Genomic DNA, 16,746 nt, shown 5'->3' on the forward strand with positions numbered 1-16,746 from the left:
GTAGAGCCCTGTACAGGGTGTGGTTAGCCAGCATTTAGGCTGGTATCTTTTAAAAGTAGCGCAATTACGGTCTGCGTCGGCCTGTACATCCATTGGGATTAGTTCTTAGTCGCGGATTGTTGAAAGATGTGCGAAATTGGAGAATTGTGGGGGCATTCCGAGCTGATAACAGGATACAGTTTGTATACAGGATACAGAACGTTGATTTTTTGGTCCTCTCTTTGTGGGTGAGTTGTGATTCGACCTGGTTGGTTGATTTGCTGCATGGGTAGTGTATGCCACCAGATATATGTAGCTTAGCCGCCATTTATACTGGTTTGCTACTCATGACTGCTTTATGATACATGCAGTCTTGAACACAATCCCTGCCTGAAGAGGAAGTGTTAGGGTGCTGAAGAAGGAAGCTGACACAAAGGTGGTATGGTGATGGTTATAGACTTTTATTTGTGCATAGAAAGGCCCTCACTAGCCCTAACTTCTAAGAGGGGGTTCCCTGCCTCAAAATGAATACTAAAATGATCTGTCAGAATGTCCGTCAAATCAAGCTCCACGGTCCTGTGTCTCAAACCGCTTCTATCCCTCACACTAGAAATAAAGGATAATCTAACAAAAAGTTCCTTCTCCTGATAGTGTTTAAAAGAATGTTCTCTTGCAACAAGAATGCCAGGGGGAATGGCTCCCTTTCCCTTGCTTGTGAGTTTCACACAGCCTCTAGACAATGTTACATCCAGGAGAATGGCTTGCTCCCTTCTCCTGGTGTAGCTCTATACAGTTTCCAATAAAGCCAGGGGGAATGACTTCCCTTGGTCTCTAGCACAACTCCCTGTTCGGGACCACGGGGATGACTCCCTTCTCTTGGTATTTCTTGGCACAGTTCATAACAAGCCCAGGCGGAATGCCTCCATTCCCCTGGTATTGCTTGGCACAGTTCACAATAACCAAGGGCAATGACTCCCCTGGCCTGGTGTCTAGAAAGTTATTTCTCACAACCTTTAGCTTGATGTACACTTTGCCACTCTGGTTTGGTGTTAGCAAAGTCATAAATCCTTCTTTGTGGATCACTGGGCTTAGTGTCGCCACTGTGTTGAGGCACTTCTCCTTGCTTGCTCAGTTCCCTTTTGTTGGGGTCCCAGACCTGCCTCCGGTGGTCAGTGGGTTTATGGTCGCCACTGCAATGAGGAAGCACTTCTCAGATGCTGGGTATACAAGTGTTGGGGTTCCTGACCTGTATTTCTTCCACCCCTGTCTCCCCTCTGTGTCTCTCGCACCTCTTGTTACCTTCTGAGGTAATTTGGCACGCCATTGGGACTTCCTGGGACTGGGGTTTTTCTCTCCGATCCACAGGGCTTTTCCCTTTACAGTTTCCATAGTACGGCGGCGGCACCATGCTCTAGTATGCTGCTCGACTCTTCCCTCCTGCTTCGCATTCAGCGTCAGCTGGACCCTCTGAGAACTTCTTCCGCGATTAGCCGTCGTCCTGCGCTCTTCTCGAACTCTGGTCTGCCCACAGCGTTTGAAACTCTTGCTGGTTTCCGCACCTGTTGCCTCTCCCATCTGGCTTTGACAGGTTTTTTAATCTGTCATCTAAAGTTATACAATGTTGCCAGTCCCGTCATGGCGGATAGTTAAAATTCTTTGTTGATAACTTAATCTTCATGCCTCCTCAGGGCCACCTCATACCAGTACTAATAAAGTCAATGACCATCAGGTTTCCTGTGCTCTTCTTCGTCCTAGTACTTTTGGCTTTTGCTCTATAGGTTTGCTTTCAATAAAATGGCTCTGAACAGTGGCAGGGCAAGGGAATGTTGGGGAGTGACAACATTCAATGTGCTGTACCCAGGTGACCGTCCTTCCCCATGAGGTCCTCCCACATTAAACCACCCCTAGGGGGACTATTGGGTAGCAGGCAAACCTCCCTAGCCCCATGGAAAGGGTCTCTGCCTTGGGCAGAAGTAAATTAACAAGGGGGGTCCTGGGAGTCCCTCTGCCAGACATTAGTCCTGGTTGCGAGAGACTTACCCAGTCTTTAGCTCACTATCTTTCACAGAGAAGAAATATCCCAAACATATCAGTCTTTGTCCTGCCCTGGGGCAGTCCAGCACCGAAATGCTAGGCAATTCTACTCTGAACAAGAGTACCAACAGCATCCCCAGACACGTGTTTTCGGTCTGGTTGGACCTCATCAGTAGGGAGGAGCTCTGCCTCTCTAAGAATAGTGAGCAAGGGGTCCACGTCTGGATTCCCCTAGTAAGCTAGGGTGAGACCAAAACTTACTTAAATATGCAAATTAACAAGGGGGGTCCTGGGAGTCCCTCTGCCAGACATTAGTCCTGGTTGCGAGAGACTTACCCAGTCTTTAGCTCACTATCTTTCACAGAGAAGAAATATCCCAAACATATCAGTCTTTGTCCTGCCCTGGGGCAGTCCAGCACCGAAATGCTAGGCAATTCTTCTCTGAACAAGAGTACCAACAGCATCCCCAGACACGTGTTTCGGTCTGGTTGGACCTCATCAGTAGGGAGGAGCTCTGCCTCTCTAAGAATAGTGAGCAAGGGGTCCACGTCTGGATTCCCCTAGTAAGCTAGGGTGAGACCAAAACTTACTTAAATATGCAAATTAACAAGGGGGGTCCTGGGAGTCCCTCTGCCAGACATTAGTCCTGGTTGCGAGAGACTTACCCAGTCTTTAGCTCACTATCTTTCACAGAGAAGAAATATCCCAAACATATCAGTCTTTGTCCTGCCCTGGGGCAGTCCAGCACCAAAATGCTAGGCAATTCTACTCTGAACAAGAGTACCAACAGCATCCCCAGACACGTGTTTCGGTCTGGTTGGACCTCATCAGTAGGGAGGAGCTCTGCCTCTCTAAGAATAGTGAATTGTCTCAGAAGCCATTGTAGTTGGCGTAGAGCAGGGTTAATTTGGTCAAATTTCCGTACATTTGTAATAAGACTTGCTGAAGCGTGGTGGACTGATTTTACGGAAGTTAAGTGAGTGGCTGGAAGCCCCATTAGAATGGCATTTCCCTCATCAATGTGTGAGACCACAAGGGCCTGCACTAAGGTCCAGAAGTCATGTGGCAGAATAATGGGTTTGATTTTGCGAAAGGTAGAGATTTGGAGCCAGGCCATTTGGTCCTTCTTGCTATGCGTTTCTGAAAGGGCAGGCTGCGGTCAATGCTGAAGCTTAAGAAGGTTCCTGAATCTGAGGGTTGCATATCAAATCCTTAAAGGAATAGTGCGCTCAAAAATATTATTGTCCCCAGGGTTCGGGCATGTGTTTTTAGCATATGTTGATCGATCGTAAAAACATTTCCTATGCACCTTACCGTAGTTTTCCTCACTTTTACACATGCGATATCAGGCAGTAGGGCACAGCCATCTTATGCTATTCTTATCCGTTGTGGCATCGCCCTAAGGTGAACTGCCCTGGCAGCACTAAATCATATCCCCCGTCCCTGAGGCTGACCTCACCAAACCTAGTGTAGTGATATTCTCCGCCTATCTCCAAGATGTTACTGGGCAGCGTAGCCAAACGTGCCCAGTCATCACCTACATGTTAACGTCAGTTGACGCAGAACCTGGAATATCAATACACATCATCTCACAACAAAGTGCGTCCCCATTTTGAATATTAAACTATATTTTTAAAGGAAATAGCAACACTCTACAATTTGTAATGTACTTTTATTTCACAATAAACGCTCCGAGAACATCTGGCGATTGCCATATTCAAATGGGTAATTTCTTTCTTTGTTCTCGATCAACAAATGTTTATCGTGAGTCACACAGTGTTCCTTTTGGGTATAAGAAGCGCATTGGACGCACTGTGAATCGCAAAGCCTCAGCATCAGCCTGGCGCTAGGCCACCGTAAACAATGTCGGGTTGCTCCTTATCGCTGGTACCGCGAAAGGGCATATCGGCCCGTGGCGATCGTCCCGAAACAGCATCATACTTATCCAGCCATTTAAGTGTATCTGCAGCTGCCAACTAAAGAAGCCATCAATTGGTGTCTGGAATCGATGACATTCGCAGAAAGGCAGGCTGTAGATGTGTGGAAAACATAACAGAAATTTGTCTCAGTAGCAGTTCTTTATTATGATTGATCAATTTACTCATTAATTCTGCACCATGTGAAAACTAATTGTGAACACAAACGTGAAACAATGGGAACACAGAGAAAACATCTTGGAAAGTAGTCCACAATTTGCTTGAGAGGTTAGTGCTATGGAGTATGTTTAGCTCGCAATGGGATGCAGAAGCTGACGCTATATTTCGAAGAACACCTAAACGGCATTTTATGAAAATATTAGCGTAGAATTTGGCGTTGGTGGAACGTGGGGGAAACCAGATGTGGACTACATGCATTTCGATGCTGGACTGCCCATATACCCTGGACAAAGACAAGTACACACAGGTTGTTTTTGCGTGTCGTTGCAATATGCCACAACAACAACCCAGTACAATGTAAGCCAGCAATAATGGTCAGAAAATGAAACTTTGACTCGTTTGTCTATAAGATAGTCTACAGTAAAACATATATAATATTTGGCATTTCCATTCTCTCTGCGTAACGCAGTGTCCGTTCAGATCAACAAATTTTCATAAAATGAAATTACATGTTCCGTTGTCCAGTTTTAGAATGGTGAACCTTATCATATTTGATGGTATTACACCCCTCACTTTATTCATTCCTTTCGGAATCCTCCCTTTCTTCCAAGGTTGAAAAACAATTGAACCTTATACTGTGTACGATGCGTAGGTTTGCTCAGCTCACAGGCAAAATTGAAAGGGGCTGACCTTCACTCCGAATGGGAGTCCATAGTGGCATTTGACATTTTTTTGAAAAACAAATGAATTGTTTGCTGCGATCCACTAATGCTGCGCGAAATATCTAGTGATTTACTTGTTTTAATGAAAACAGTCAGTTTACATCCAAATGCCTTATTTATAATGTCCCTCTGGAGAACTTTGCACTCTCCCAGCGGCTCCCACAGCCAGCCCACACCACCTATCAGCTCAGCACGTCTCCTGTTCAGACGGCAAATCACGTAAACATTTTTCGCAAGGAGCGAGTCTCGAGCCCTGACAAAATGTCCTTGTACGAGAATGTCAGAGCAAGCCCTGCTGCAACCCCCTCCTGCCAGGCTGCGGTTCCCTGAAACCATGACCCCAGTTACCTTTGAACGCATCTGGTCGCCAGACCCTAACACCGCACCACCTCAACCTCACCTCCCATATATCTATTCTGGATTGGTCATATATTCTGGTAACATTGACACCTACCTCCACTGCGTTTGAAATTGTAAGACTCCGAGGGCTGCAAATCAAAGATCGGCACATGTGATAAGTCATCCGATAGCAACGACCCCTAACACATGCCCCCATACAAATATAGGTCAGAATGCACCTATTTCTCACCAATAACCCCTTTGATGCACTGTTTTGCTTACAGTCAGTAGATCTTGTGTGCCAAGTATCTTATCTAGCCTAGGTCTCATTTCTTTTGTGGGACTCGTATTTATTCAGCTATTTGGACAAGTGTTTGGTAAGGCAACTGCAGAACCCCAAAGTTGCTTTCATGCTGTTATCCATCTAACCCTCCCCCTATCAGTGAAGGACCCACAAGAGCTCGACAAAACCGGGAAGTGTGAAAGCACGCACAGCGTTAAACTCTGGCATCCTCCAGAAGGCACTTTCTAAAAAATAAAATTGAATAAGAGGATACATTTCAAAAGACAATTCGGATGCTTTATTTGGACACTTTATATAAACATTGTTGAACAAATAAATAGCTGCTTATCATTTGTACCGGGAAATTAACTGTTTCACGAGGTCTGCTTTCGGTGGACAGGGCATGTTAGCAATGTTTTGTGGCAATGTATGTGTCCTCGGAATAAAAATCATGCGCGATTCCATGAGTATGTATGTCCAACACAGTCAAAATGAGATCTTTCACAAAATCGAATTCCATTTCCTGTATATTTGCTTGACCACCCATTTTTTGCTTGTTTTCTTAAAGGCCATTGTGTAACGAAGCAGCCCAAAGTTTCCTGCAGTCCTCGATTGTTCATGCCCTACATTCTCGTTATGTGTTAAGACCGCGAGTAATGTTCTATATTGCATCCCTTCTATGCCGAAATGCAATCTCTTGGGCCTGTACTTTAGGCACATATTGTGGAACACCTCCAAATCTCTTGTGTGACAGAATTCTGAGAGTCCCTTCAGATCTCTTGATAGTTTTATCAAACACGATCTTCTCAAGATCTTTGTGTGGGGGTGAAGATGGAATCAACCACTTCTTCTTGCGTTCCTGCTCCTCCGACAAAGGTCCATGTGCACATTGGTGAAAATGTAGGTTTTCTGTCCAAGAGTGAACGTTGAAACAGTGATGCATTAGTGAGCGCCATTTTCAAGTAGAATTTCCACAGACCCACCACACGTTTTGGAGCTCCACCAAAGATGGTTGCTGAAAGACTGGGACCAATATTTGGAAACTGCTCTCTCATGATCTTGGCTATTGAAACATGTCTGTCGGTGGCTATGAGGTTTATTTGCATTCCCCTCGATTTGAGAACTAGGGATCTGATAAAACCATGTTTCTCCATCGCCACTGAGGATTTACATTCAGACACCTGCACAACCACCAAACTCACAATTTTTTTAGTTTCCATGTCCTGAAAGTGGTATGTGCAGTATTGAAAATCTAGGGCTGTCACACTGTCCATCGCCAGCTAGCCTGAACCGTTTGTCAGAGAATGTCCTTTCAATTGACATTAGTTCAATTTTTCATGCTTCATTAATAGCAGGGAATACATATTCACATTGATATTTGTAGTACTGCATTTTAGAAAGGAACTGGAGTCCCAAAAATGGACGGAAACTGGACCATTTATTAAAAGTAGAACCACTGAAAAGTAAAGCTGATGCACACAAGTACATTTCCAGCTGGCACTTTCCCCAGCATCGGTTGAGCGGACCATGAAAATTTAGCATGGAGCAGATCACAGGTGGCTTGTATTTTCAGGTTAGTGCCTTGTGATACACGAGTCACATTCAACAATGGCTTCCCGCATACTCCACCCCTCCCACCCCCCCTCACTGGATGGAGACATTTCAACATCAGTATAATCTCTACCAGGCAGCTGTCGAATACAATGTATTTGGGATCCTTTATTAGACTATCATCCTGCATGAATGTGGTTTGTGACTCAACTGTGGTGGACATATCGGCCGAACAGGACACACTGAAGTCGAGATCTTTGGCTAGTTCCTCGGTCAATTGCGTTAAGGCTTCAGTCTGTTATTTCAGCTTGTGTTATTTGAGCACGAATTGGAGAAACCATCACTGTCGATTGTTTGTTGGGTGGCCCTTTTTTTGCAGGTGTTGTTTGTGTCAAGTGGTCAGTAATTCAAAACCATCTACATTATATTCAGTTTCATCTTCATCTTGTGGAGTTCTCACATTGTAGCAATGGTCCAACAACACTTTGCTGGCTTCGCCGGTCACATTCAATGCATTTTCTGGTCATTGGGCATAAGCATCTCGAGTCTGCTTATTGATTGGAACACGCTGCGCCTCAAATAATAGTTGCTCCATGGTGAAATCAGTTTGGCAAGCAGCATCTCGGGTGTCATTAGTAGTCTGTGTCTTCATAGTTCGTTTACGTCTGGGACTCTAGGAGATGGGTGGTAAAAACATGTTCAATGTAAATCCAATATACGTATATAGCACTTTATATTTTAAAAAAAGCATGTTTATGAAGACACCAGCCCAAAACACTTTTTGTAATCGAAATTGTTTGTTAGTTACCCCTGCTTTCTTGATTTTCTGTGAAACCGTGTTCTTCACTTTAACGACTGCACCAGCAAGCTGGACCGCCACCTCGGATCCACGTGCCTCCTCTTCCATTTCCAGATCTTGTATACATCCCTTGAATAGAATATTCATTTAAAAAAAAGTCAGTCGCATTTAGATGTAGGATATACTTTGTTTCATTTAAGGGAACTGTCAGTATGCATACCTCAGGCTCTGGATCAGCTCCAAAGGATGATGTAATTGTAGTAGAAGTATAGCGAAATAAAACTACCTGATAGGTGCTCGAAGTTGTTGTTGACTCTGGGATAGAAATGGATGCAAAATCTTGCTCCTTCAATGTCAGTGCATTGTCAGGGAGTTGTAAAGGGAAAATTAGATTTGAATTATAAATGTGGGAAGATCAAACTCTGAACAATATGAACTTATCGGAAGTATGTATGGCTCACCATTGGTATACTGGACGTGTCAGTGATGTCGTCACTACCGATAGTCTGTGCTTCAGTCAACATGCTAACCTAAAAAAATTGACATGTAAAGCAACCAACTACGAAATGATTATGCCTATTTCCAAGGGCACTATAGCATAGTTTTCTGTGTCCACAAATAGTTATGATGCTCCTAAAACCAGGGACAGATGTATAGCAAAATGGGATGCAGTTATAAAACAATACAGTCTTGTCAATATGTAAAGTATTGTAAGGAACATTTAAACCAAAAACTCCAATCTGTCCATGTAGCTACCTGTTCAGTACCCCAAGGCCTACAGCTAATTCATGTACTGTGACTCACCCGAGGCAGTGTGTGCATGAATAGAGTCGGAATTGCATTTGGAAGCAATTTACGAGACGTTCTGAGTCGATGCTTCTTTGTGTACTGCGATTCGTCGTACATATTTGTGGTAAAGTGCAGGATGCAGATGTGGAATTGATCTCCCCTCAAGTCTCGCATGACTTCCTGGACTCAACTTTGTAGCTTGCCCGGCACAAATCCGCAATATCTGACCCATTCTCTTATCAGATCTATATTCCTCTGTAATATATGCATTATTGTGCCCTTAGGATTGTTATGGACCTTAGAACGGCAACCAAAAACCATACAAGCAGGCATTGTGAATAATCTGTAAAAACAAAAGTCCACATTGTTAAAAAACGATGTTGCATGTAAGCATGAGAAAGATGGAATTCAATCATAAATGTGGTTTATAGTCAAAAAACCGAATAAAAAAATCTCGAAAAAAAAATCTAATTGAAAATCTCGGAAAAAAAAATCTCGAATTTTTTTTTAATACGTTTTTATTTCGAAATGGGGGGTTCCCACCCCAACCCCCCTTTTTTCATTTTTTTTTATTTGACCCTTTTTTATACTTACCTGAACCCACAAATAAATAAATAAATAATTAAAGATTTTTTTTTTTCGAGATTTTTGCAATTCGATATTTTTTTTCGTTTTTTTGACTGACCACCCATAAATGTATCTATGCAAATTTTCTTTTGGTCACAGAGGCAAAACCTGTGTCGTGTAGTCAAATATGCACTGGGATAATTTTCTTACAGAATTGATTCGTAACATATTACTTGTCCGTTGAATGTACTTTCATGCATCAAAAGGAAACATGCTTATAGACATGGTCCACGAAGGATGCAATTCTATCCCAATTGATACTTATGACAATTGCTATATATCAAGAACAGAACAAATTAAACACAAGTCAATGGTAATGGCAATGAGATAAATGAACATTACACTACTGGGTAAATTCCTTCGAAATACATAGAAATTTAGAGATCAGGAAGAGATGATTAGTTGACCTGCCCTTAACTTAACCAACAAACAGATTCAGCAAGCAGGGTAGTTAGTAGCAGGAGAACAGGTAGCGCGATCACAAGTTGATTTTCAGTGGTCAGAGATGTTCACATGTAGCACGATCACGAGTTGACTTGCAGTGCTCACAGATGTTTTCATGATGAATATCAAGGGGGTTTATAAAGAATTTGACGAGTGGGTGTGTATGTGAATGAGTGACGTGTATATGGCGTGGTCTTCTGTGGATAGCATGGGCTCAGCCTGCTTCAGGGGAGCCTGCCTGGAGACACTGGGTCTTAGGAGGGCATGTGAACAATGGCCCCTGCGCCTAAGATTCCTTTGAAGTGTACAGGTGTTTGGCACCTTGGCTGTTTCCACCCCGCCAGCCCCCTCGGGGTGGGCACAGCCACAGGGGCTAACAGTCATTCATCTGGAGGGGGGATGGAGGGGCATGAGGCATGCAGAAAAGGGCTGGAGCACTGCTGAATGGAGACACACTTGATTCACTGAAAAATTGAAACAACCATTCATAAAAGGTAAGTTCTATTTTATGTTGTTGCGGATGTTGATGGCACAAATGTACTACACATGATATAGTACTTGTTGCAGCACAGTGTGGGAAAATCCCCTGTACTGACCGCTGTCACTGGGGAATGTCTCTCTAATGGGACCAACGACGCAGGCAGGTATTACTCGTGGAACGCGGTGCCCAAGCCTCCCATTAAGCCACCATGTAAACGAACGATAGGCCACCAGCCTGTACCACCTGTGAAAGAGAAAGATACAAACTGTTTTTAAATGAATAAGATAAGTGTATTAAACCTTAGTTGAAAATGCAATCTTGTATCCTATGGCATTGTTGCCAGTACAAATGTTACTTCACAGATCAATCCACTTGGGCTTTAAAGTGTAGTCACATTACAATATTGAACAACTATGCATTCTGTTATATTTGGGACACAAAGAAATATTGTTTCATGGTTGTACACGAAATAAACATAAAATGACCACTATGATTTCCCCAAATCGTGAGTAATGTATAGAATTGCAAGACTACATTCATTTGTCAGCGATAGATCAAAGTTAAGACAATATAGGAGACAAACATGAAATGTTAGTGGCCTAAGTGACATCGCATCTAGAATACACTTACTCATTACTTGGATTGGAGGGCGAACTGTTGCGCGAAGTTCGTGCATAAGCACCATCATAATCCTCAACACGGACCGTGTGAGGCAGGCTGCCCTGAAGTCATGCAGCTCGGTAACTCATTGCGGCCGTGTCTAGTCTTCCGATATATAGGACAAGCATCCAGAGTTTTCTCTGCAGCAGCAGTTCTCCTCCTCCGTTGGCATGACCGTGCATCAATTGCAGGTACACCAGGTGGAGACGTCGTCAATGCGACTAGGCTCAGACTCTTGATCTGGTGATTCGTCCTCCCAACAGTCGTCCGAAGCCCCATCGTTTCTGCATCTTTCTCTTTCCAGTAATTCTGTCTCGGAATACTCCGGCTTGTCCTGGTGGTATGACGTCCTTTCATCGCGGGATGATTTTTTGCGGGTTTTTTTGCCGTGAATATTTTTCTGAATAAACCCATCTAATTTTTTATGGTGGGGGGATAGTTACTTATTTATATGGGGTGTGGTGTGGGTGTTTGGGAATAAATTCAAATTAAAGAAAATGGTAGGGGTGGGGGGAACACCCCAAAAATAATGTTAAAACATTGGATGGGATTTTTTGTAAAAATAATTGCGGTAAAAAACCCTGCAAAAAACATCCCGCGATGAGATGACATGGAACCGTCCTGGTGGGGCTGTATTGTTGCCATTATGTGACAAAATTAAAATAGATAGTAATGATAGTACTAGTATCTGTTCGCACGGACTACGAGCAACGAAGATAGCTATACAGAGCAGAAACGAGGTGCAGGATACACAAGAAAAGACAGTGAAACGATTTGAAGCAAATCTGATGTTGTCTGATGAGAAGCGGTCTGTTTATACTTATTGAGGAAAGAGGCGTCCTGCCATTTCCATGGAGACACGTCATTAGCTGAAGCGCAGAGAATGTTGACACGAGACATGCATTGGCATTGTGAAATGGGTGGCACGTGTCTAGTGATGTCAGCCTCAGGGGCGGGGGATATGATTTAGTGCCACCAGGGCAGTTCACCTTAGGCCGATGCGGCAACGGATAAGATTAGCACAAGATGGCTGCGCCCTGCTGCCTGATTTCACATGTGTAAAAGTGAGGGAAACTACGGTAAGGTGCATAGGAAATGTTTGTACGATCGATCAACTTATGCTTAAAAACACATGCCCGAACCCTCATTTTTGAGTGCACTATTCCTTTCAAGGCGCATATGTTTGAGCCACTGTTGGACAATTTGCATAGCCGGAGGAGGGGCAGGGGGCGTCCACGAGGACAAATTAAGTCTTTGATGGGTCCAGTTTGTGGTAAGCAGTCCAAATCCAGGACTTGATGATGGCTACATAATAGCAGAGGCGTCTGATATCCTGTTGACTTTTTACTCTCATGTACAACTGAGCATGGCTGGCATATTGATGAATGGCTATATTGAGATCTTTGTAGAGTGTGCCCAGAGGCTCCATGTAAAGGTTAAAAAGGATTACTGATAAGATGGAGCCTCGGGGGACTCCGTAGTTGGTCAGAACGCACTGTGTTCATCTGGAGGGCCTATTCTCTGCCCGAGAGGTAGGAGGTAAACCCATTCGGGACCGTGCAAGGCAATTCCATCCTGTTGTCAAGGAGGGAGAGGAGGATGCATCGGTCGACGGTGTCGAATGCAGCCGAGATGTGAATGCATGAGATGCATGAGTCGCCCCTATTCATCATTTGATGGTATCATCTACCAGCTTGATGGTGGCTGTATCGAAACCCGATATTCCTGGAGGACAATCGACTGATAGTCGATAGGAGGAGGTGTAGTTGTTTAATTCTGGCGAGTAGTTGTGTAGCGACTACTTTTTCCATGATTTTGCCAATAAAGTGGAGGTTCGTAATGGGCAGATAGTGGGCAGGTCATCTAGGTCTAGAGTTGGTTTTTTCATGAGTTAGTATGGGACCAGTTTCGGGGGTGTCCGGGAATGACCCTTCTGTGAGGGAGGTACTGATGATGTTGAGTGTGTTCAGCGCCAGGCCCCTTAATTGTTTAATAATGGAGGCTTGGATGATATTGTCAGAGTCACTTTCACAAGGGTTCTAGTGCTCTGCTCTCTTCTTTGTAATTACAATTCCTAGAGATATAGTGCCCAGCACACTTCTTTAGGCTCCTTCCAAAAAGTATTTCTACTCTCTCTGTGTCAGTCCTAGATGTTTTCACCAGCTAGCCATTTCTTGCCCCTATGGTCCAAAAGCAAAACCTTGTAATGCATTCCCTTCAGGAAGTAGTTCTTGTCCCTTGGTTAGGTTATTTATACTCTTAACACCCTCCAGCCACGTCTCCTGATGTTTTGACTCCCCATCACCTTGTCCAGGTGTTATCCTCTGGCAATGTCGCCCTCTTGAGCTAGTGGCAAAGATCTTTGTGTGCTTCCACACCTTAGTAAACCCCTGTTGGCCCCACTGGCATAGATGGTGTAGGGTATGGCTTGGATTCTCCCAACATCAATTCTACCTTCAGCTGCTTCACCTTCTTATTCCCGGTCTGTGCCAGCTACTACAGATCCCTTTTCACCAGAAAAAACGTTCTTCCCCTTTAAATTTAGAGGCGCGCCCCTGGGAGCATGCACTCCCCGACTCCGCCCACCAGCGCCACTCCTCAGTACCCTTTTCTGCGTTGACAGGAATGGGCCGCTTTTACCAGCACTCCTGGGTTTGGCTTCGGCCTTGTAATACCACACGCTCTTCCCCGGATACTTTCTTCTATCTTCTTGTTTTCTGTTTTGTTCAATCGGGTACTCTGTCCTCTGGCGCCACGCTCCTCCCCGGCGCATGTTGACGTCAGCGAGCTTCAGCAGGTGGCCAGTCTGCGAAGCTCTTCCCTACGTCCGACACCCGTTGCTCTTTGCCTCTGCTGCCTTGGGCCCTGATCACGGCTGGGAGGGCTGTACCGCGTGCGACGTGCTTACACCGCACGCTCTGAAGAACAGGCTAGCTCGGTGGAGGGAGCTCTTCGAGAGGTCGCCTCCAGAAGACTTGAAAAACTTTGTCAGACACAAGTCAAGGCCCATGGTAGGGCTGCTCTTTTCCATCGTACCCTGCATGGGCTACTCCTTCCCAAGGAAACGCCCTAGCGGGAGGAACCTTTCAGGTTCTCGCACCAGCACAGGTACCGAGACTTCTCCAGCTACCGCCCATTGTCGAGGGGTCATCAGATCCTTCACAGTGCTAAGGGACTGCAGGGTTCTTTCACTTGGTCTACACCCGAGGGACTCCGCCCTTGTACCGGTCAGCTGGCTGGGGGGGTGGGAGGGTGCCAGTACGCAGCACAACATGTAATGCGTCCGAGGGCAACACGCCTACCAGGCCCAGTCCTGCGTTGCAGGGTAGGTCTCATGCTCCACCGCCAACAGTCCTGGTGGAGGCCAGGCCCAGCGAGGCAAGCACCACGACTCTGACACATGGGACGCAGCTTGACAAAATGGCTGCTAGTCCGATACCTCCCCTGGATGCGGAGCAAGTGGGAGTACGAGTTTCGAGGTGGGACTGGTCTCAACCAGGTATGTGGCCTACAGCTCCATCCATCGGCCTCACAGGGCAGATTTACCCTGCAACAGGCTAGACAGAGTACGCACCTGCCCCAGCAGCCGTCCGCTCCCCAGTCAATATCACCCGCCACCCCACCGGCCTGCAAGGACAGGTTTTTAAAAAAGTGCCTCACACTCATGAGATCTCCTCAGATGGGGGCTATCCTTCACGATGTGATCAGGGACATGCTCCCCCACCCTCCCCGGCCCCTCCGCAGGCGCCTATAGTCATTCCTCCTATGGCTCCGGCTCTGCAGGCCCCGGTGCAGCCCCTGCTGCCCTTACCGGCTCCTTCGATTCCAGCTCCCAGCCGCCCACAGTTGAGGTGGTTCCACTCCAGCCACAGCAGCCACCGGCTCCAGTTCCCACATCGCAGCCCTTGGCGCCCAGCACTCCTCCACCCGCTCCGGACCACCTAGTGGGCACTGATGAGGAAGACCCCGACACACCATCTTCAGCCAAGGCCTTCTATGAACGTCTTGTAGGTTTGGCAGAATACTTGGGGCTTCCGCAACCAGAGGCCGAACAACCGGAGGCGGGGGTCCAGGCCGAGGTTCTCACTCTACGCCCCGCGGCTAGAACGGGAATCCCGATGCAGAAGGACGTTGTTGCCTTGGCCAAAAAGGGATGGCTTAAACCCTATTCAGCCCAAATTGTCAATCAAAGCCTCGACAACAAGTATAGGCAATTGGAGGGGGATACATGCTGTCGGCACACCCCCAACCGCAGTCTTCGGTGATCGCTGCAGCGTCACTCTACTCCAAGCCTCGGTCGTCCTTGGCCACCTCGTCCTCGGCGCTTCTAGGCAAGGAGAAGATCTTGGAGGCTTACTGAAAAAAGCTTAATTCCAACGCCTCACTGCACCTGCGACAAACCAACGCGGATGCGTCATGCTGTCAACCGTTAACCAGAGACTTTGGCGGAAATAGCTGACTTCCTTCCAGAACCTCCAGTGCAGAGCCAGGCACGCTTCAAGGCGGAGCTGGCTGAAGCTAAATTGGTGGCGCAAGCCATCATGGAGTCCACCGTGGCACACATTGATACCTCAGGCCGTGCCATCTGCATTGCACGGACATGAGAAAGACGGCCTGGCTACGGGCTACCAAGTTCAACCCGGATGTCTAGGAACGCATATTGGACCTTCCATTCGAAGATGGCGACTTCTTCCATTCCACCACAGACGAGGAGCAAGATAAAAAGAAAAACGGTTCCCAAACTGCTAAGTCTTTATCCAAAGGCCACGCCCAAGGCATACACCCAGTCGCATCAACGCTCCAATAAGGGGCGGGCGTTCGGCGCTTCCAAGAACAGAGGTCTAGTCAGCCTGACCGTTCTCAGAGTCAGCACTGGCGAAAACAGAAGGGGGAGCAAGGACTTCTTTCAGTCCTCCCTCCTCTGCACCAGCCTCAGAGGAATAGAAAGCATGACTTGCCCCTTCGGACTCACGTGTCTCCGTGAGGGGGGGGCGGCCGGGGGTGCAGGCTTGTGCTTCATGCACATTCTTGGCATCGGAAGTTTGCAGACCCCTGGATCCTATCGGTAGTATCCACGGGATACCGTCTACAGATTCTTCCCTCGCCTCCCCTCCACTCCCACAGATTGGGACAATAACTCTGTTGACAGAAATTCATTGGCAGTGGAGGAAGTCCCAGACTCCCAGCGAGGCTTGGGCTTCCACTCCATGATTTTCGCCATACAAAAAAAAACAAGGCTGGCCTGAGAGTTGTTGGACCTCTCCACCCTCAACCTCTCCCTCCCTCTTCAAAAATTCACGATGGTTATGCCAGCACTCATTGCAGAGACATTGTTCAGGTGTGCAGGGACTGGATGTGCTCCCGGGATCTGAAGAACGCTTATCTATACGTCCCAATTTGGCAGCCCTATCGCTCCTTTCTTCTGTTCAGAATCATGGGCTGCCATTTCTAATACATGGTCCTACCCTTCAACCTCAACTCGGCCTCCAGGGTATTTACTGGGCTCATGAATGCAGTGGCGGCCCTCATCAGGGCCCAGGGCCACCATGTCTACCTGTTCCTGGACGACTGGCCCGTGAGGGCGAGATCTCTGGAGGTGGTTCACCACACTTCCTCTGCACTTAAGATCACACTCCACAAACTGGGATTTTCTATCAATCTCAAGAAGTCTCAGCTGCAGCCTTCTCAGAGACTGACCTTTCTGGGCCACATATGAGACACAAGCTCAGAGAGTTTTCCCCTCGGAGGACAAGATCATGGCCATCAAGAGGGCCGCGGGTCACTTACTCAGCCTAGAGGTGACCTTGGCATGGTGGTACCAGCATTTATTGGGCATCATGGTGGCGGTCCTACTGGCAGTTCCCCACACGAGGCTCAAGATGAGGAGATTGCAGCTGCACTTTGCAGCCTCATGGAATCAGGAGCGGGGCTCCCAAGCAGAG

At 46.6% G+C, this 16,746-nt stretch overlaps 1 protein-coding gene across 1 annotated transcript in view; it reads left to right on the top strand.

Annotated features, from left to right (window-relative positions):
• The window catches only part of IARS2 (isoleucyl-tRNA synthetase 2, mitochondrial), a 1,527,005-nt gene that overhangs the window by 1,011,499 nt on the left and 498,760 nt on the right, over positions 1-16,746 (top strand). The window lies entirely within an intron of this gene.

The sequence above is a fragment of the Ambystoma mexicanum genome, chromosome 4q (assembly GCF_040938575.1).
Source record: "Ambystoma mexicanum isolate Mex_15411 chromosome 4q, UKY_AmexF1_1, whole genome shotgun sequence".
Lineage (NCBI taxonomy): Eukaryota > Metazoa > Chordata > Amphibia > Caudata > Ambystomatidae > Ambystoma > Ambystoma mexicanum.